Raw genomic sequence first — 22,738 nt, forward strand, 5'->3', positions numbered from 1 at the left:
TAATATTTTGCATTAGATATTGGCTTAACTGCAGGGTTGGAGAAAGATGAAAGATTTAGGCCCTTGTACATGTGATAACTTCTCCGCTCAAGACACCTTGCACTTTATCATGTTTTGTGACCACTTTCATGAAAAATCGTAGAAAGGTTTTAGAGCCTATTTTAAGGGGAAAGTGTTTTGTTCAGGTACTGCCTGCATTAGTGTATTTACAGATGTTGAATAACACATGAGAGACTTTTTATATTGCTTGTATTTTAGTTGCTGCTGTTAGGTAAAGGAAACTACAGCTTATTATGCCAAGTAATGCTGCAGCTCTTATATAATCATGATGTATTGTGTTTTAAATTAATGCCGTTTTAAATGAAGAGTCCCTTTCCGTGGTACATGTGAAGGAGTGGCCTTCGTGTTTGACAGTTCTTTGTTCCCCAGAGAAATCTCAAAGACATTTTGCATAGTCCTTTTTAATCATTCAAACTTGAAGGTTGAAGTCCTTTTTTACGAAGTTGGAGATTATATGTTTTTTTGGTCCCTAAGATTATTTGAATATGTCTTTTTTATATGTTTTTATGTTGTTGTATATGATGTTTGTTCCATAATTCTATGGTTTTTATTAACCGAATAAAGTGGATTTGACTGACTGAGAAAAGAACTCCAGGAGAACTTTATCTAGTGCGAAAGATCCAAAGCATTGCTATCTGAAATAGTGTGGTCAATTTTGCTGATAGACCAATCAGACAGAGATCTAGATTCTCAGGCCAGGCATTTAATATTATTAAGACTACATTACCATGTCATAATATTTGATATTTCGTTAAAGGAGGTCTACTTATCTTTATTCCTTTTATAATAGTCAAATTAATGGGCGCTTCCCCACGGGCTTCCCATCGATAAAGCGTGTTGTAGACAATGGTTGATCTATGTGTGTTCACCGTTCTGTAAGACTTAGATGAAGACAGTAGGTAGCTTAAAATATTTACAATAGTGACAGTGCCACAGCATTTACATGAGATGGTCATTTTGACTGAATTGTAACTCGTCACTGTGATCTGTAACATTTTAATAACAACATGTGATGGTGATAAGCTAATTCGCTCCTAGATCCTTCGATGAGATATGGGCTGGATATTATGCTACACTGGCAGCAGACCTGTAAGCAGAGAACGGCCCGGGACCAGGGTTCAATTCCCGACGCGGCAGGGTCTTGGACCAGGGTCAACGGACTCGATAATTCTTGCCTCAGTGCCTACTCTAACCAGGGAACACACTCGGTAACTCTGGGCATTAAGCTTGCCTCATCTCTACAACGGCCCCCCACAGACGCCGGGGATGCCTGGTTTCACCCTGGAGATACCCAGAAAGGGACCATCTCACAGGGAAAACCAGGACGGGTTCCCCAGCGGGCTACAGCGCTAGGACACTCGGGTAGAGTAACAGTGCGCTTTACAAGTATCCCACATTTACATTTACTGTATCCCATAACTACGTATTATATTCTAATGCTCATGATGTAATACATCTTAGTACACGGCGATTCATCCACATGTTACAAGATCCAACCATTGTTCATTTTAACCTAGGGCAGTGGTTCCCAAACTTTTTTGTCCTGTGGCTCCCTTGTCCAAATTGGCAGTTGGCCATGGCTCCCCACCATTTTTTTACCCGCGCACCGGGGTGCCGCAGCGCACCCTTTGGGAACCACTGGTCTACACGAAGAATCAAGCCTAGACGTGATGAAGGATTCAGAGAGTAGCCATCACTATCATAAAACTTTATTTGCATTCACAAAGATCTTATAAAGTACATGTCAATGCCTACAACACCATCATAGAGAAGTATAAAGCACTCCCACTAAAAGTAACCAGGCTAGAGAAAGGCTCAAGGAGCTCTGTGGCATTACAAGAAGTTTACGTGGGGTGGGCTCTGATAATGGGCGTCCGCAGAAATGTTTTCGTGGGGGCGCCAATTTTTAACTTCATCATTATCCCCCTTGCACCCTTCTCCCCTCTGCCTTACAACCTTCTCCCCTCTGCCTTGAACCCTTCTCCCCTCCCCCTTGCACCCTTCCCCCTCTGCCTTGCACCCTTCTCCCCTCTGCCTTCAACCCTTCTCCCCTCCCCCTTGCACCCTTCTACCCCCTCTGCCTTGCACCTTTCTTCGCTCTGCCTTGCACCCTTCTCCGCTCTACCTTGCACCCTTCTCCCCTCCCCCTTGCACCCTTCCCCCTCTGCCTTGCACCCTTCTCCCCTCTGCCTTCAACCCTTCTCCCCTCCCCCATTCACCCTTCTCCCCCTCCGCCTTGCACCCATCTACTCTCTCTGCCTTGCACCCTTCTACCCCCTCTGCCTTGCACCCTTCTCCCCTCTGCCTTGCACCATTCTCCCCTCTGCCTTGCACCCTTCTCCCCTCTGCCTTGCACCCTTCTCCCCTCTGCCTTGCACCCTTCTACTCCCTCTGCCTTACACCCTTCTACCCCCTCTGCCTTACACCCATCTACTCCCTCTGCCTTGCACCCTTCTACTCCCTCTGCCTTGCACCCTTCTCCCCTCTGCCTTGCACCCTTCTCCCCTCTGCCTTGCACCCTTCTCCCCTCTGCTTTGCACCCTTCTCCCCTTTGCCTTGCACCCTTTCACCCTCTGCCTTGCACCCTTCTCCCCTCTGCCTTGCACCCATCTACTCCCTCTGCCTTGCACCCTTCTACCCCCTCTGCCTTGCACCCTTCTCCCCTCCACCTTGCACCCTTTTCCCCTCTGCCTTGCACCATTCTCCCCTCTGCCTTGCACTCTTCTCCCCTCTGCCTTGCACCCTTCTCCCCTCTGCCTTGCACCCTTCTCCCCTCCGCCTTGCACCCTTCTCCCCCTCCGCCTTGCACCATTCTCCCCTCTGCCTTGCACCATTCTCTCCTCTGCTTTGCACCCTTCTCCCCTTTGCCTTGCACCCTTCTACCCTCTGCCTTGCACCCTTCTCCCCTCTGCCTCGCACCCATCTACTCCCTCTGCCTTGCACCCTTCTACCCCCTCTGCCTTGCACCCTTCTCCCGTCCACATTGCACCCTTTTCCCCTCTGCCTTGCACCATTCTCCCCTCTGCCTTGCACCCTTCTCCCCTCTGCCTTGCACCCTTCTCCCCTCTGCAGATGCCCATGGCTCTGATGAACCCAAGATGGCTCACCAGATCCCATCTACCCAGTGTTTTAAGTGGGCTGAGTCCCTATCAAGCTCTCCATTTTTGCCTTCAGCCTCAAGATGAACAAAAAAAATCTTAACTCTGTTCCAGTCACTTCACTGCCTTTGAGGTAACTCCAAAGAGATTCGTTCTAGTACTTTCAGTCTCATCATAAGGTTTCTAATGAAAAATAATAATAATAATGTTTAAGTAAATCGCCGTGGAAGAATAAACGATACGCCTATCTCTGAAAGAGTTGTTTGTCTTCAAGGAAAAATGTCACTTGCTGATTCCCGTTTCACCACTAATGAAGGACGTGTCACTCAGTAAATGTATTTCTGTCAGATACCTGCAAGTGTCTCATGGCTCTCAGAAAACAATCCTCCACTTGCGAGAGGGGGGGGGCGGGGCGGGGGGGATGAGCTATCCTTAAGGAAGGGCTACAATAAAATAAACTAACACACCCGAGTCCCCCAGGACCCTGCCCTGCTCAACTCCCATCCTAATACTTTACACTGCCCCTGGGGGTGATTTCTCCCACCAGAGTCTAAACATCCAGTCAAATGCTCAAGGTGGTATGACATAGCATTGAGGGCCCCGGACAGTGGTGAGGGACACGTTTCACCATCAGTCATTCATTTCACGGGTCACCAGGAGAGGATGTGGCTAAACGACTAGAGCGGCTGATTTTAAAGCGGGGGAACTGGGTTCGAGTCTCGGCAGAGATGCGCAACACCGTGTGATTCTGGGCAAATCATTAATCTCCCCGTGCCTAAAAATTAATGTGTCCGTCTGTAACGCAACTGGTGCTAATGTAAAGTGCTCTGATGCCTTCGGATGGAGTTCGCGCCTTAGGAGTGACCACTCATCTGGGCCCATTAGCAGTAATTACAGAGTCCCCCACACCTAGACATTGCCAGCACGATGGACTTCCCTTCCTACAGATTTACGACCCCCCCCCATCAGCGCCCCCCTTTCAGGACAGAGCTAGGCGCTCTTCTAACAAACAGGCTCATGTCCTCCACAGCGTCTGGGTGTCCACAATTCTATTTTTTTTACCTTTTATATTTTAAATCAGGATCCAAACTGAGGTTCACATTCTCATGACCTGCATTGTATGCAAAACTACGTATCTGTACAATTTAATGTATTGTTTATCATTTATTGTTTAAAAGTTATTTAGATTTTAATTGAGTTTCTCTGTCCCAGGAAACGAGTCAGCACAATGTTTAAACATATCTTTAAGTCTTGTCTCACAGCATAACAAACATATTGATACTGATAATCATGCCGTCTTATGTCTTGCTCACGTACCGCCATTGTTTTGATCTATATGTCTACCTTAATCTGTAAAATTTGTGAAGCACTCTGTGCCTTCGGGTCAAGTTTGCACTATATAAAACTCCACAAATTAGTGCTCTATATCCTCTTCGAAGACTTTTTCTCTCACACTCCCTATTTTTGTCCTGATCTCTCTGTTTTTCTGTGTCGTTGCCTCTCTCTCTGTCACACTTACCTATCTCTTGGTGCCTTTGTCTTTTTATTTTCCATCTCTCTCTCCTTCTTATGTGCGCTCACTCTTACACGTTAAGTGTGTGTCTCACTCCTGTCCAAGCCGAGCCCGCCGAATGACGGACGACTGAGGGATGTTGGTCGTAATTTCCCACAGTGTGCCCGCGGTGCCCCTAGCACCTCATTACGGCGCACCGGGGAGCCGCGGCGCACAGTTTGGGAACCACAGACCTAGGGGATTTAACTGAGTAATTAGTGCAAGCAATGGGTATAAGCTTCCTCTTAGCGGCCATTACATGTATGCGGTCACTATATGAGACTACACACTGCCTTTGTCAGAAGGTGAAATGTGCTCTGCTGTGTTGAAATGTGTAGGCTTAAAGAAAGGAAGGACATTAACTGTTTACAATGAGCTCTACTACACCGTTAGTTATTTTTCTAAAATATGAAGAGTGTGGGCAGGACGGTGTTTGGACTATTTGAAACATCATAACGTCACTTTAGAGCACACATTTTAAAGAGATAGGCATTATAAATTTAGAGCATCATTTCAAAATTAAAGCTCTTCTCTACAGAAGTCACAGAGTGTAATTTTGCATGTAAATTGTTTTCTGCAAGTTACCTTGTATTTGTCAAAGACAGCAGCTAATAAGGTGAGTTACTATATGCAGGTAATAAGGTAAACTACTATAAGCAGCTAATAAGGTGAGTTACTATAAGCAGGTGATTTATGATATTTTCAAGCATCGCTGTGGAACCGACTGATAGTACAGTATTGTATGTTACTAGGCCTGGGAGGAGTTCTGCTATGTGGAACTCTGCTATGTGCCGAAAAAACTCAGCAGCGTTCTGCAAGTGTGATGTGCAGTAAGTTGCTCTGCTCGTGCCCAATTTTTAGCACCAGGACATTGTCCTGCTCTATAAAATCTGAAAACTGCACCATGCGCAGCGCAGAAGGGCGCTGCTTTTTTCTGCCACTTGAGTAAATGTTCTACTCGCACTGCAGCTTCCTCAACATGAGTGGTAGCGAACTGCCACGACAGCCGCATTGAGAAATCTTGCCTGGAGGTGGCCAGCCATATGATACTTCTCACTCTCGCTCGCCAAACTTAACATTGGAGGGCCGCGTAAGAGGGAAAACTCAGCTCTGTGCCACTTTGTGTAGTTTTTCAAAACTCTGCGATCCACACTGAGTGGGTAAAGCTCAGTGAACTCTGCCGGCGGGGTGGAATTCGTCACCCACCCCTATATGTTACAAGATAGGAGCAGCAGGGGCAGCAAGCAAACCGCAGAAAAAGAATTGGAAAATGTTTGCCAGCATAAAATAATATTATCTTTGAGGTAGAGTGAGGGCTGATATTCTGAGCAGTGCGTGTTAACACCTGAGAGGTTTCCGAAAGATCTTTAGTTGCAAGAAGGCATCACTACAGTCCTCATATCCTTCTTTCTGCAGCAGCTGTGTCTCATAACAATGGTGGCAAACAGATAGGATCGCAGATAGAAGGTGGATAGACTCCTGCTGAAAGCTGTCATGCTATTGAGATTTGACCCCTCTATTGCCAAATAAACTAGACTCCTTGCTGACATCACAAATTATCTTTATAGTTTAGGGAATAAATCTCATTTGACATCTCTTTCTACACAATCAGCAGTGAAATACCATGAATTAAAAGAATTTTTTTTTGCTTTATTTCATTAAAAAAAACATAGATTTCTTATAAATATGAACAATCTAGTTATCATTGTGTGAATTGTATAGCATCATGATTGCTTTTTACTGGATCATATTTTAGCTCATGTTAATGTGAACGTAAGTTGGGTTTGATCCTGGTACACGCCTCTGTAGTGTGTTTATAAAGGCTCTTGGATGTCCATACATGGGCCGTGGTCGGATGTTTGGTTGTTCTTCATTAGTAGAGATTTAAAAGTGTCAGTGTTCAATTTCTTTATGCCTCTAATGGCCGTACCAGCCACTTATTCCTAAATATATAGAGTTGAGTTTAAAAATGGTTCCTGGTAAAGTAAAGTAAAGTGAGTTTAGTCCTGGTACAGACCCCGCAGTGTGTTATTTTTGACCAGTCATGTGTCTAATTCCTCACTTGCTTGGTGGTGTTGATGATGGTGTCGATGGCAGGAAGAACTTCCCCGACTCAGCACTTCATTAAAATGAACTAGTGGAAGGCATTCGTTTCTACCATCTTCGGCTACTGAAGATGTGCCCTTTCCTTTCTTCTGATTTTCATATTATATTGGTGAACTCCTTCCTCTAGGCAAGTCTAGGCTATGAGAACACTGCGTATTTCATGGCTTCAGCAACACAAAAGCACATTTCAGATTTTTCAGACTGCTGTGGTTTATCTTATTTGTGGTCTGAGGCAGCCTCAAATGCATTACAAAGTTTATTGTTTGCCCACGAGGCAGCACATGCTTTGTAAGTTCATTCAAACACTGGCAGAGATTATACAATGAGGGTTCCTTTTTGCATGTATACACAAACCTGAATATCATTTGTGTCAAGACTCAATCGTTTGTGCTCCGTCTTTTCTGAATCCAGATTTCTTTTCCAGTGCCAAGGATCCAGAAATGTATAGCAGGGACCCGACAGTTCAGGATTCTAGCTCTTCAGAGCTGGAATTCTTTACTGCTCAAGATTCAATCTCTCCCTAGTTGTCAAGCTTACAGAAACTTAATGAGAACTAAACTTTTCAACAGCCCTTTCTACTATCAATAATTTTCCTATCATGCACCAGTTCAGTTCATTCACCAGTTCGGATTTGGATGAATGATTCTCTGTAAGAAAAGAAACTTTAAAAATACTAACTGTGAATCATTTACATAGTGGTAAGCCAGCAAATCTCCCAAGGATCCAGCTCGATGTTGTACACCTATGGCTCGTGCATTAAAAGATGCATGTGATGATGGAAATGAGCATCACTTCTTCTGCATTATGGGTGGGAAGACACGTGTGGCACTGCCACAGGGTTCGTCATTGCATCCCATCCTCTTCAATGTCTACACTGCTCCACTGGCCTCCATCATATGGCTCTACAGCCTCATCATCGTCTTTATTTTCAGATGACATGCAACTCATGCTCTCCCTCTCAGAAGAAACGTCGATCACACAATTGCCCTTTCTCATGTGCATTTCCAACATAGCATAAAGGATGAAAAGAAGCTACCTCAAGCTAAATGCTGACAAATCTGAAGTTGTACTGTCTGGCAAGTACACCTCTCTCTGGACTCTGGCCAGGTAAACCAGCACCAGAGGCCCCACATCTATCCCAACCACGATGCCAGGTAATCGGTATTGTAATGGATAGCCAAATCTCCACGGCCAGTCATGACAACATAGAAGCAGCTTCCACACTGTCAAGATGCTCGGAAGAATTTTCAAATGGATCTCACTAGACAGCAGCAGGAGTGTCAGACAAGCATTCTTCACAAGTAGACTAGGCCACGGAACCATCCCCTACGCAGGCACAACCACCAAGCTCACCAACAAATGTCAAGCAGGTCAAAGCACAGCGGCAGACTCATACTCAATCTCATCCATGGACACGCATAACCCTCACTGACTCCCCATCTAGAAGCGCACCACCTTCAATCTCCCCACATTCACCTACAAAGGCACTCCACATCTTAGTCCCTGCGTAGCTCAACGACCACATTCACTTCCATACCCATAATTGGCAACTCAGATGGACTGGACAACTCCGCAACCAAATCCCACATCACCTCACTACCAGATGTCTTTTCCCACATCACCCCCAAGACCAGAAGGAACTCCCCCTCCGATCCTGTTTTTGTTCAATTGGGGACCAGGATTCCCTCCTGGGTGATCAGCGTGTCTTGCAAATCCAGTTGGCATAACAACCATAACTGAACGCATCAAGCCTGAGAGTTGCAGCTCATATTTTCACATTTTCACTTCTCCTGCTTTTGGACACTGTTCTCTAGATGCTTCCACAGAACCAGCAATGTTCCGCAAACTGACCTAACACCCGAACCAGCTATGAATTTCCACCAGTATGTGCTTGTTAAATTAGTTTTAGTGTGCTGGGCTTATGGATTTATTAACTAATCCCTTAAACTAGCTTTCAAATGACCCTTTTTAGTCCAAGCATTGTTCACATTGTTGCTTTTACAGGCAGCATGATCAGGTGTACTTGGGTGTTTTGCTTTCTTAACTATACCTAAATAAATAAAAACAAACAATGGTTATTTTATTTTAGTTCACATTGTGGTCATCTCCCAGTATGTTTTGCTGGTATTTTGTATTTTTTTCCAAGGTTTAAAGAAATTAACAATTACTGAGAACAGACACGTTTATAATTTTACAAATATCTGTTTCTTTCTTCTTTCCTACTAATCCAGTCTTTTATCACCTACTTTTTATAATCTGGTATTCGAAGTTTCAATATAATTGTAATTTTATTATTTTGAGTAATTCCTTCATCTCAAAAGAACTGCACTTTTTTATTACTGAATATGTCCACAGACTTAAATGTCCATCTACTTAAATGTTTGCGGAATTGCTGCACCTCTAGGATTATTTCTATGCACGTTTCATTAAGGTCAGTCTTTGCTTATGGTATTCAAAGGATTATAGGGGTGATAATCAGAAAAAGGTCTTCACTTGTTCAATGTACTTGAATGTTTTTCCCTTGGGTGTGTTTGCTGAAGTCTTATGTAGTATTGATGACTAACTGAAGCTCTTCACACATTCACTTCACCTGAATAGTTTTTCCTGTGTGCAAACACTGGTGCTTTGTAGGTATGAAAATCATCAAAAGCTCTTCAAGCATTGGCTGCACTTGAGTGGGTTTTCCTCTGTGTGTATACACTGATGTCTTTGTAGGTTTGATAATCGACGAAAGGCCCTCTCATATTGACTGCACTTGGCTTTTCCTCTGTATGTGTTTGTTGATGATTCATTAATGTAGAGGATTTACTATAACTACTTTCAAATTCACTGCGCTGATATGGTCTTTCCCCAGTGTGAGTTCTCTCATGCTGTTTTAGGTGTGAAGATTGACTAAAGCTCTTCTCACATTCACTGCACTTGAAAGGCTTTTCCCCGGTGTGTGTTCGCTGATGATATCTTAATGTTGATAAGTCGCTGAAACGACTTCCACATTCACTGCACTGATATGGTTTTTCCCCAGTGTGAGTTCTCTGATGCTGTTTTAGGTGTGCCGATTGACTAAAACTTTTCTCACATTCATTGCACTTGTATGGCTTTTCCCCTGTGTGCTTTCTCTGACGAATCCTGAGATTTGAGGAGTCCCTAAAACTCCCTCCACATTCATTGCAATGGTATGGTTTTTCCCGTGTGTGTTCGCTGATGGCTTTGTAGGTGTGATAACTGACTAAAGCACTTTGCACATTCACTACACTTGAATGGCTTCTCCCCTGTGTGCGTTCTCTGATGAATCTTTAGCTTTGACGAGTCCCTAAACCGACTTCCACATTCATTGCAATGGTATGGTTTTTCCTCTGTGTGTGTTCGCATATGATTTATTAATGTTGTGGATTCTCTAAAACTACAACCACAATCAGTGCATTTAAATGGTTTTTCTTCTGTGTGTGTTCGCTGATGAATCCTGAGTTTTGCCGATTCAGTAAAACTACTACCACATTCATTGCAATGGTATGATTTTTCACCCGTGTGTATTCGTTGATGGCTTTGCAGGTGTGATAACTGACTAAAGCTCTTCAAACATTCAATGCATATGAAAGGTTTTTCTCCTGTGTGTGTTCGCTGATGTTTCCTTAATGTTGACGATTGACTAAAACTACTTCCACATTCATTGCAATGATATGGCTTTTCCCCGGTGTGTGTTCTCTGATGCTGTTTTAGGGTTGATAACGTACTAAAACTCTTCTCACATTCATTACACTTGTATGGTTTTTCCCCCGTGTGCATTCTCTGATGAGTCCTTAGGTTTGAGGAGTCATTAAATCTACTTCCACATTCATTGCAATGGTAAGATTTTTCCCTTGCGTGTTTTTGTAAATGTCTATGTAGGCCTGATAATTGAATGAAGCTCTTCACACATTCAGTGCAGTTGAATGATTTTTCATCTGTGTGCGTTTGCTGACAGCACTTTAGTAGTGATGACAAACTTAAGCTTTCGCTGAATGCGTGTGGTTTTTCTTTCTTTGGTTCAGGTATATATTTTTCTTCATCCCTTGACTGCGTTTCTGGATGGGACAACATGGTTGATAATGCACTTGCGTTAGTCTCACATTCCCTGCAAGTGTGTGATATTTCAGACATTTTCTCTCTGATTTAACAATAAAGTACAATGATCACTAAATACCCTTCTTAGTGGGCGATTGTGTCTTTAGATTCAATAATGGTGCTCCATGCTTATGGATAAAGATGAATCCTCCTACTGGTCACAGCAAATTGGGAAAACGTTTGTATTGTAGATAGCAGAACATGTCTTTCCTTCACCCTTCAGTTGTCTGGCTCCACTCCATTGTGCTTTTCTCTGGTTGATGTTGTTTAGCTAGAAAGTGTATGCAGTACACCTACAGCACTGAATGGTGGGTTGTTATAATTGTGGACAGCAAAGCATTGCTGTAACCACATCCTACAGATCCCACGATAAAATGCTGTTATTGGACTTATTTATACAGGAGATAGTTTGCCTTAATTCTCTAAAGTTCTTTTCTTCGTCTTGTCGCGTGGAGATGCACAGCTCAGACTCTTACATCCACTGAATTGCCTTTGACTGCTTCTTCCAGGATCTGTCAGTTTATGCTCTGGATCCTCTGTCTCGGATGTGAAGGCTTTATTTAATATTGGAGCTTATTTACTCTGACTGTTTTTGCAGATTTACAGCATTCTCTTCTTTATTCATAAACATTTTGTGCATTCAAGGCTTTTTTTCTGTTGAATGTAAAAAAAATTAAAATTACTACATGGAAAGATAATGGAATTTGCATGCACAATATTTAACTGGCCATAAAAACATCTTTGCTATACCATCTTTGAAACTTATCAAGGTTATTTCACTATAAACACTATAAACTATATACAGATATTTCAATAAAAGTTCAGTTGAACATGTCACAACTTATTTATTTCAGAAAATGTGTTGATTTACCAATGTTCATAGAGTAAATTAGTAAAGAAAGAACACTTGCGTAGCACTTGCATAATAATTACAGCTCTTTGTAGCTGCATATAGTCAAGATTTTGTTAAAACAAAAATAGCGATTGGAGTAAGAGATGGACCGGAAGACCCAAGGCAGCAGGATGCACCTCACAGTGTTGTGGCATTCATCCAATATTTTTGTACATGGAGTTGCCTGGCTTCATTGCCTGCCCCTACAATATGCTGTTGGGCATTGGTTTGTTGATACTTTTTATTTTATGGTGTAACGTACCTGGTCTGGAAACTGATAATGCGGACCACTGAAGGTGAAAATGGTATTGATGAAATTATTTTGGCGAGGGGATAATCTATTTGAAGTTGAGCAATTGCTGAGGCCCAATGGTTGTGGAAGTCCAATGTGCTGATTAGTTGACAAAAATAAAACAAATGTATCCTTTTTGCTTAGCCAAGAAAGGCAGATACGTTGAGCAGCATGAATAAATAGAAGCTGGCATGGTCAGAGTCGTCCAAGGTAACTGGTGTTGTCAGAAGAGCAGATAAACTGATAGTGCCACAGTGTTATTATTATTATTATTATTATTATTAAGACTTATATAGCGCACAGCTACCCTAGGGCATCCCGGCGCTATGAACAGTGCGTAAACCGTGGACCATAAGATGGTTGGATCAGCTCACACAGGAAACAAATGTGTTTTCAGGCCCCTACGAAAGCGCAAGATGCAGGTCTCAGCACGAAGTTTTAGTGGCAGAGAGTTCCAGAGGGATGCTGTATGCACAGAAAAACGTCTCCCGCCCGTGCGCGATCTTTTTACTCTCGGAACGTGGAGCAAGCATTTCTGATCGGACCTTAGCGCTCTGTTCGCTTTGTAAGGCACTACCCAAATTCCTCAGGATAGATGGACCGTTACCCTGAAGAATTTTGTGTGCGGTGCAGAGTGCCTTAAACTTCACTCTCTCCCGCACCGGTAACCAGTGCAGAGCCTTAAGGGCGGGTCTAGCAGATTCTGTTCTGGGGATGCCCATAAGTAGTCTGGCCGCCGCATTTTGCACCTGCTGAAGTTTGTTAAAAGTGGATTCAGGGGCGCCTAGAAAGAGACCATTGCTATAGTCAAGGCGAGATGTTATCAGCCCCTGAATCAACAACTTCCTCGATGAAAGGGGAAGGAGCGGGAAGATTTTACGAGCAGCCCGCAGCAGGGCAAAACATACTCCCGCAGTTCTTTTGGCGTGAGTTCTGAAGGAGAGATCTTGCTCCAGCCAGACTCCCAGGCTCTTAATCTCATCTTTCATGGTGGGGAAGTCACCCATACAGCTTGGCCAGCATGTTAATGGCAATGGGGGAGCTTTGTTTCCAAGTAACATAATCTCTGTTTTAGAGCCGTTCAGCTTCAAAGCTGAACTGCTCATCCAGGTGTAGACATCCACCAGGCATGAGTGCAACAAGTCAGGGTTCTCCACCAGTTGAGGAAGGGCGACCACCAGCTGAGTATCATCAGCATAGCTGATGATCTTGATGTTATAAGGGGCCACCACGTCCTCCAGGGGGGCCATATAGACATTAAATAATGTCGGGCTCAAGGCCGAGCCCTGCGGCACCCCCCACTGGAGAGAGATGGATGAAGACTTGTTGCTGCCTTCCCAGACCTGGTAAGACCGGTCTTCGAGAAATGAACAAAGCCACTTCAAAGCGGCCCCTGCCACACCCATCTCTGACAGTCGTTGAGTCAACACCCGATGGTTCACGGTGTCGAATGCGGCACTCAGATCCAGGAGGATCACTGCCACTGATCCTCCCGAATCTAAGATGCGTCTGGATTCTTCAACGACTGCCAGGAGGGCCGTGTCAGTACCTTGACCGGGACGAAAACCGGTCTGCGAGTCTCGGAGCAGACCATTCGACTCTAAAAAGTTGGAGAGTCAAAGATTTGCAAGCTTTTCAGCAATTTTGCTGAGGCCTGGAAGCAGAGAGATGGGCCTGTAGTTGGCCAGCTCCGCCGTGTCAAGATTAGATTTTTTTAACAGTGCCTTGACCACGGCTTTTTTCCAGCTGGGTGGCACCAAACCATGAGAGAAAGAGGCATTTATTAGGTCCGTAATGGGCCCTACCACAGCGGTTGCTGCTTGCTTTAAAATTCTAAAAGGAACTGGGTCCATAGGGGAGCCGCTTTTTATGGAGGCTATGGCTTTTAGCGTTTCAGCTTCTGAAACTGGGCCAAACATGTCCAGGGAAGTGAGTTGCTCTTTCCCCTGAGTTGGGGGGAACTCTTTTTGGGTCCCTTGCGTTTTAGTAACCTGGGGAAGGGAGTTGAGTATTTTCACAATTTTAATGTGAAAAAAATCGGCCAACTCCTTGCATTTCTGAAGATCGTGGGTGACTGCTGGATCGGGGACTTTAAGGAGTTCTTGCACCACCTTAAATGTTTCCCTGGAGGAGTTTGAGGCGAGTTGTATACGTTCCTCAAAAAATTGTGCTTTTGCCAAGCGGAGGGCTGCTTTGTAGCCCCTCATCGCTATCCAGTAGTCCTTCCGCTTAGCGGCATCAAATTTCTTCCTCCAAGCCCTTTCAAGTTTCTTACATCCTTTTTTAAGCAGGCGGAGCTCAGCCGTAAACCAAGGAGCAGAACCAATTCTTTTTTCCCTCTTCTGTATCGTTTTCATAGGAATGAGGGTATCAAGCGAGGCTTTCAGCCATCTGTTAAGGTCAGCATCGCCTTTAATCGGGTCTGACTCAGATGGAGGTTGTGATTTTGCCAGGTTGTGGGTCCAGTCGCTGATCGATAGTCTGGACCACACGCGGTCCACCACAACCGCTTGATGTGTCGGTGTTGAGGGCAGTTTGACTTGCCATTCCACCGCAACTAAAGAATGGTCTGACCATGGGAGAGGGAGGGCTGGTCTGGCCTTAAGCCGAGGGATGTTACAGTGGAGGGTGAAGTTGATGGATTTGTTACATGAGGGACATGGGGCACTAACGGTGCATGAATTTCACCAAGCAGCATACAGGGCCGAAGAGGTTTGCATTTTAGCTTTGCATCTAACTTTATGGCATTCTTACAATGTTTCTGGGTAAGTTAATTTGTGGAACGTAGCACTAGCTTCGCTGTTGCCTGTGAAAACTGATCAAACTACAAGAGATATAGCAGATGATAAGCCACACGACGAGTGGCCAAAGGCAGCAGCTATCAGACACTGAACTCCAAGAGCAACACCAGCCTGATGAAAGGTCAGACTTATTGTTTTCTTTAAAATTACTGATCTTTATACTCGAAACTCCAATAATCCCTTCCAGTTCTCTATCTGTCTGAGTCAGAAATAGTTGATTGATTTTGATAAGAAAGGCCCATGTTCTCCATAAGAAGGGGCTTAATTCCACAGGATGTATTGATAATGCAGTTATGATGGTATGCATGGACGGTAACTAAGATGGTGGGTTGAAGAGAGTACTCCTGACTGAGCCTGCCCCATTTAATGTCTTTCACAGAACTGGAGTGCAACTGCCAGGGCCGTCTAAACATTAGTAGCCATCTACTGACTAAAAAGCATATTTTGCTTAAATGTGAATTGGCAGTGTCCATTTCTACAGAGGCAGCATAGTGGGGGAAGGATCATGGTGGGCCACTGATCCAGCAAATCCTCAGTTAAAAGTTGGAACAGAGATATACTTACTTAGATACTCTTTGATGGCCTACTGTGCGGATACAAAGGCCACATACAGAACAGACCAGGGACTCGGGACGCGGCCAGGTAATTGGAAAATAACTGCTGGGATGCAAAGGAAAACAACAGCTTCATGCCATAATCAGACAGTGGGGAGTTGTTAGAAAAACAGTGAAAACACCACACAAAAAGATCCTACACCAACTTATACAAATAAAGCTAAATGTAATAAAGCATGACAAAAATCGAAGTAGTAGAACTGGAGATATTGAACGTTAAAGTGTTTAGAGTAAATGGCGCCAAAAGAGTAAAGTACTTGCTGAAGCTATCTGGTCACGGCAGATCGGGACACAGTAACATGCTCAGTGTTGTAATTTACTCATGCTTGTTTAAGAATATTACAGTTGATGTTCTGACATCATAGTAAGTTTGTATGTGAATGTAACTGGGATTCAGAGGGAGATTGCTGACCCAGATGGATGTTTCAACCGTTGATGCTGTGTTATTGATCTTGAAAAAACTCTCTTGAGTTTCTACATCATTTGGAGTATTCTTCCTTATTACACTCAGGCTGACCGCTACAGAGTGTGTGCCGGCTACAGGGATCCAGTAATGCTTGCTGAACAGAGTACCTTAAATCCACTTTGCGGAGCCTTGAGTAGATCCGCGTAGAAGATGAGTGCGAGGTCCTGTTGCATCATCGTCAATGACGGCTTGCAATTTTTTTGCAGCGGTTCCGATCCATGTAGTGCGGTGATGGGTTGGCTCTGCTTGTGTTTCCACTGCACGGCAGAGATGTGTTGGTTCTTCTGGATCCACAGAGGCTAGCAGAGTACCTTAGGCCCACTTCAAAGGGTCCTGGACTTGGTTGACACAACTTGGCAGGAAAGAATCGCAGATGGTAGAGTCCAAGTGCAGATGCAAGGTTGGGTTGTTGGAAGCATGTCATGTCCCCGAGGCTTCAGTTCAGGAGGGCAGCCAACCAGCCATTGGAGTCACTCTGGGTTCTGGGTTCAAGGGATGCAGGTCCAGTTCTTCTTACTCAGGCAAGAGGGCAGTAGGCAACAGGTCTCCACAGAAATGCAGGAGTCCAGCAGAGAAGCAGACCTTCAGCAGCACAGCAGCCCTTATTCCTCGCACAGTATCCACAGGTCCAGAAGCATAGATGGTCTTTTATGCACAGTTATGCCTTTGAAGTGGAAAGAAGCTTCAAGAGGCATGCCCTTGAAGTACACAGATGCCCTGTTTTTCCTACTGTGGCTCCACACTAAACTATATGGAGTGTGCAGACTTTTGTGTGGACACAGGATACAACCTATTCAGGTATAAGTGAGGCTGGGCCCAGCTGCTTCCTCGCCTTTCCTGCTCGTGATGACCCATCCAGTCACACGTTCGCTCCCATTGTTTGTGACTGTCTAGGAGGAATACAGAAAGCCCCACTGCCAACTTCACCCAGTCATGTGACCAGAGACAGGTTGCAGACACCAAATGGCTAGGGCAGGAAAATGCAAACTTTCTATAAAGTGATAAAGCTGTTCTGTTGCGTGTCGCAAATCCTTAGTGTGAAAAGATGGTGTCTAGAATATATCACCAATGTATGCAGATCAATATATGGTCTCAAAAAGTATTTAAACAATATACACAACATAGATGAAATGTGGCCCTACATTAAACCAATATTTAACACCCCCATGGTACAATCGATAAAAATATAGACAACACACAGAATAACTATTAAATATTGTGTATATTATAAATCATATACTCAAATAATATGCACAATGTTCTTCATATATGGCTGTCACGGACACACAAATATCAAACAATGTGACTGATGACACAACGTGCAAAAGTGCTTGATACAACACAACAAATAAAAGCACTTTAAATGAATAAAGAAATGTCTATCCTTATTGTGTCAACTGGCTCAACATACACCCTATCTCTTCATTCATTTCATTAGAGATGGTTGACCACGATCATGGACCAATAAGATGTCATCGACGTATCGACCCTGGTGTGTTAGTGTATACAAATCACAGCAGGTCTTCCTCAGGACTAGTAAATTAACGACAGCCTGTACGGGGAAACAAAGCCTCACGCAAGAATGGTGTGTGTTGTCCAATAAAATGAATCCAAAAACATATGGAGGACTCCAAATCAACTCACCTAGCTGTAACCAGATTATGTGGGAACATGATTCCTTCAGGATAGGCTGGAGCCCACAGCAAGGCATCAACCAGTATTGAGACTGATATCTTCCAACTAGGGAAATTATTCTAAAAAGCAGAGATCCCTGTGGGATAAAATGTATTATCAAGAATACTTGGTTTATAATGCCCAAGGAAATGCGTCTGAGACATAGTGGGACATGAAACGCTCACCGCTTGAGAGCGTAAGAAACCTCTGTTGCCGATATCTACTACATAGTAATTCTTCCTCCTTACACAATAGTGGCCCCACTGGCACTCACTGGGACCTAATCTGAGTACCTTTCGGTCTCTGTAATCTTGATTTTATTACTGTTTTAAACAAAGTGGTGGTGTGCTCCTAATCAATAAAACACTTAATATGTCAATGTACAGTTGCCTAGGAAAGGGGGAAGCCTTTATCCAAGTGCAAACAGTTTTCTGAACATTTGCCAAAGATCACACACTGTAGCTAAGTTGAGCAATGTTAGATGTTTGGTGCTTAAATGTAACAGCTGCTAACCTAGCCAACAGAGTATAACTTCACTAGCATGATGTATTGTATGCCAACACTAGGTCAACATCAGGAAAGTTTACCTCAGATATACCATTAATGAAGAAATGTAAAAAGGATTGAGACCCTTTTTATTGCAGGGCATACAATTGGCTTCTTAACAGTGGTCACATAGAACTTGAGGAGGGAGTGTGGTGAGTCTGAAGGTGCCCTGTTACTCTTCTGGCCTGATGTTGATAGATTACAGGGCCCTGGAGTCCCGCACATCAGTAAAGCTTAGACGAGCTTTGTTTTCAGACTTTAAACACCTCCCTGTGTCTCACAGTCTTTCCTTGGACTTTGATTGGGCTTCTTAGTCTGCTGCCTCTAATGTGCTCAATCAACGACACCTCACAAAGGTTGTAACATTTAGAGAGGACCTCAAATCGCAAGATTTAACCTCGATGCAGGCAGCAGTGAAGTTATTCATCTGCTCAAAACATACTGTCTGCAAAGCACGGAAATACAAGCAGAAGGTCTTGTAAGGGGCAACTAAATATAGAAACAACACATATTAGAGTGCTATGAGTAGAGGCACTATGTAGGATAACATGAATGCTTTTTATATAGAGTGCTTTACAGTAACCATAAACTCTGGTTTGAAACCAAAAAGGCATCAAAACGAGCCCATGCCGTGCCTAAGGAACCCAACACTTTTAGCCACATACAATATTCATATCTTTTCTAGCTCCACAGCAACCTCCTGAACCATCTCTTGCCATGTCCAACCCTTTCCTTGTTATTGCACTCAAATAAATCCTTACCTTGCTGACAGTGTAACCTCACTACCAAGCCTCCAGGACCCAAACTCACATCTCTTCTCCCCCCTCTGAAGCCCGCTGCTATTCTTTTGGTTCACAGTCTAGCTCCCTCGTCATGTCTAAATCTATAACTCAACTCTCAATCATCCCTCCCTCTTCTCGAACCACCGACCTAACAGTAGCTCCACATGTAACCGCGAAGCCATCAGCGGCTTCCACTGTGACACCTAAACCATCTCTAGCCGAGAATCCCTGGCTCCATTCACAAATTCTAGACTACCAAAGGCTCACTCAGTAACTCCCACCCCCATCCCAAAGGTAACACTAGCTCCCTGCAGAACCCATCAGTAACAAGGGGCTCGTTGTGTAAGCCATACATTTAATGATTAAAAAGTGGGGGGGGGAGGGGTGTGTGTGAGTGTGTGTACGTGTGTGCATGTGTGTGTGTGTGTGTGTGTGTGTGTGTTTCTCTCTCTCTCACTCTCTCTCTCAAAGCATGGTGGGATAATGTGCTGTAATGGAAGAATCAGACAATCACTTGCATTTACCCTCCCTAGATTAAGCCACAGGCTTTGATGGATTCCTGAAGTGTTGTTAAATTTGTTTTTAGCTGCTGTCCATGGTCAGACACCACCACAGTTTGAAATGCACTTGACTCAGACGAAAGATGCTTTCAGTTTTTTAGATGTTGGAAACTGATGTCACCTCATGCTAAACGGTGGGCAAGTGTGTGAGTGTAGATTACTTTCTCTCCCCCAAAGCTACTTTCCTGTGTAACTTCTCTTCTTGTATTTGCCCTAACATTCCCACTATTCCCTATCTCCACCTCTCCCCATATTATCTCCCTATGACTCAACCTACCACCCTTTCTTACAGCTGCCCATGCTGTCTTCCTCTCTTGCGTAAAGTGGCACACTTCCACCAAGTAAAGTGGCACACTTCCGCCAAGTAAAGTGGCACACTTCCACCAAGTAAAGTGGCACACTTCCGCCAAGTAACCTCATCACCTGTCTCGTGGATGACCATCTGGGACAAAAGGCTAAAGCATGTGTGCACAGCTCAATGTAAAACCGATACACAGGCCACTGTGTATGTTTGTTTCTCATACGCCTACCCTGCACCCAGCTCAGTAACATGCCCCAGCATCCGGTAAATAGCTCTTCAGCCGGGGATTCTTTTGAGCATGTTAAGCAGCTTCAGCGTGATTTTATTAATTAGACTATTTGTGCTTTTTTTGCTTGGAGATATGTCCTGCCAGTCGCCTTCTGCATGCATTCATTGGCTCCTACCTTAACCAAAGTGTGCATGAGTTAGGAAAAGCCAGTCTTGAGGATCCATTTTTTAACACCTTACTGGTAAGTGAGAAGTAATTGGGCCAAACCATACTCTAAACCGTATTAAGTAAAACATTTGATGTTCTGATCGAGAGGCACCTTTGGTTTCTGTCTGACATAGATGGTTCAGGACAGTGATCTGTATTTTCTTACAAAGCACATAGCCATCACGGAAGGATGACTATTATGACAAATACTGACCACTCAAGATGGAATCATTGGGCCAGATGCATTAAATGGTTTTGCCCATTCTGTGTCTATGGGAAAATGTGTTCATGCATATGACCCATTGTGTTAAAGTTGCTGCCGAAGTCTAATTCTGTCACAGCACTGTGGTAAGTATTAGCGGTGAAACCTCGCGGCTCCAACCACAACCGTTTTGATGGCAATGCCTTATTTTCTGATACCATGTTCATACTGACAATGCAGGATTCATCCAGCGGTGTATCATAAACATATAAACACATTTCCATAGACAGAATTCCTTACAGTTTGTACCAAGGAACATCAAAAGCCTGCTAGGAAAAGACAAGATTGATAAGAATTTCCCTTCCTTAGCCCTGATACCGGCTAATCACGAGTGTAGCCATTTCATACTTGAGCATTGCTACACAACTTGTTCTTGTATCAGTTGTGCCTCGCTAGCACAGGCCAAGAAAATGGCTCTGGGGTCTAATCAAGCCCTCTAAGACTCTCACCTAGCACTCTCCTTTGGGTAGTTTTATCGCCCTTTTTGTGCCTCTGTAAAATAAAATGAGGTCTTGTTCGTTGACGATCCTATAAACTCATCACCAAGTATCACAGTAAGTTCAGTTTGGGACTGCTGGTAAGACTGCGATACCTCAGTCATAAACCTATCTACCCCGCTGCTTGCCCCACAGTGAGGTCAGGCTGGGGTACACCAATGAGTTTTCCTTATGGCCATTATGTATTGCAATGTCAGTTATTCAAATGAGAATCCTGCACACCTTGTGAGATGATACTTTGCAGTAAGTCTTAATGAAATCTTCAGAACTGTCTCCTAAGAAAGGAGTACTCGCACCCCTGCTCTTGTCTGATCTATTAGAAAAGCTAACCTTCACATTGCCGGAGAAAACAGAGCTGTACTTGAGATACACTCAAACATGCATGTCCATTTCTGACTTACGGCTGGATCACAGATGTTTTGTAAATACCAGCTTGGGTTTGAAATGTTTGTTACTGCATTTTATTGCTTTGCAATACCTTATGCAAAATGTATACTGTGTAAATATATGATACAGATTTTCCAGTACAGTGGACACCATGTCATTTTATAGAACTTTTTTTCCTCAAGCGAAAGCTTCACTGTGTAAAGTCAATATTGTCATAGTCCGCACTACACATAAGAGGTACATTTTTTTGGAAGCCTGTATAATTGATTTATGAAGTAGGCCAGGCAAATTGATTTATGTGCAATGATAGTAGATTTCTGTAGCTTATTGTCCCTTGGACAACTAGATTTGTAAAATATTTCCACATCCCAGATAGGGTCACACTCTATCTGCGTTGTGCATTTTGTTTCCTTAATTTTCCAGGCCACATATTGATCTGCATACATTGGTGACATATTCTAGAACTAACTTTTCACGCAAAGCAATTGCAACACCCAACTGAACACATTGTAGCCAATATAATTAAATAACCAGGTTCTGATGGACAAGGGGCAACCCCATTATTTTGTAAGGTAACTTTCTATAAGTGGCATTTTCAGAATTGTAATTTAAAATTCGACATCAACATGAGTTAGGATTTTAATTCAGGATTCCAGAGACACCAAACTTAAACCAAATATCTCTTACCATTAGGAAATTACACTTCTAAAATGTAACACGGTAACTCCAATGTTATCGCTGTAGTAAAAAACAAATGTAAGAGCTTTTCACTGCCAGGACACGTAAAACATAAAAGTACATGCCCAACTTTTTAAATACTGCACCCAGCTCTTGGGGCTATCCAGGGACAACCTTAGGGGTAACTTACATGTATTAACAAGTACTGGCTTAGCCAATAGGTCTCACCAGCTTCAAAAGAGACCTTAAAATACACTTTCTCACTAAATATTGAGGAAATTAATTCCCTGCTCTCCTTTCTGACTACTTTCCCTCCTCCTTACTCAGGCAACTCCGCCTACCTATCGCACTCACACACCCCTCTCATGACACCCTCCACACCCCTCTCTCCTCCCTTACCAACCCATTCTTTTCTCAATCCCTCCCCTTTTCGCCTTCCTATATTCTCTCACACCCTACCAAGTCTGCTGAGCCCTCCTTGGTATACTGTAAAATTGTTATCAATAATGACATTCTTGTTCTTTTAATTGGTTTTTGTTTACCTTCTACTCACTCATCTCACTACGTACTCTACATTTTTCTTTTTGCTCTGTCAGACCAACCTGTAGAATTTGTTTCGCTCATAACAATTGT

General features: G+C 43.6%; 1 pseudogene; it reads right to left on the bottom strand.

Moving 5' to 3' along the window:
- Nucleotides 1-9,340: 9,340 nt before the first annotated feature.
- LOC144806249 (uncharacterized) lies at nucleotides 9,341-11,091 on the bottom strand (annotated as a pseudogene).
- Between the last annotated feature and the right edge of the window lie 11,647 nt (nucleotides 11,092-22,738).

This window comes from Lissotriton helveticus, assembly GCF_964261635.1.
Source record: "Lissotriton helveticus chromosome 1_1 unlocalized genomic scaffold, aLisHel1.1 SUPER_1_unloc_56, whole genome shotgun sequence".
Taxonomy (NCBI): Eukaryota; Metazoa; Chordata; class Amphibia; order Caudata; family Salamandridae; genus Lissotriton; species Lissotriton helveticus.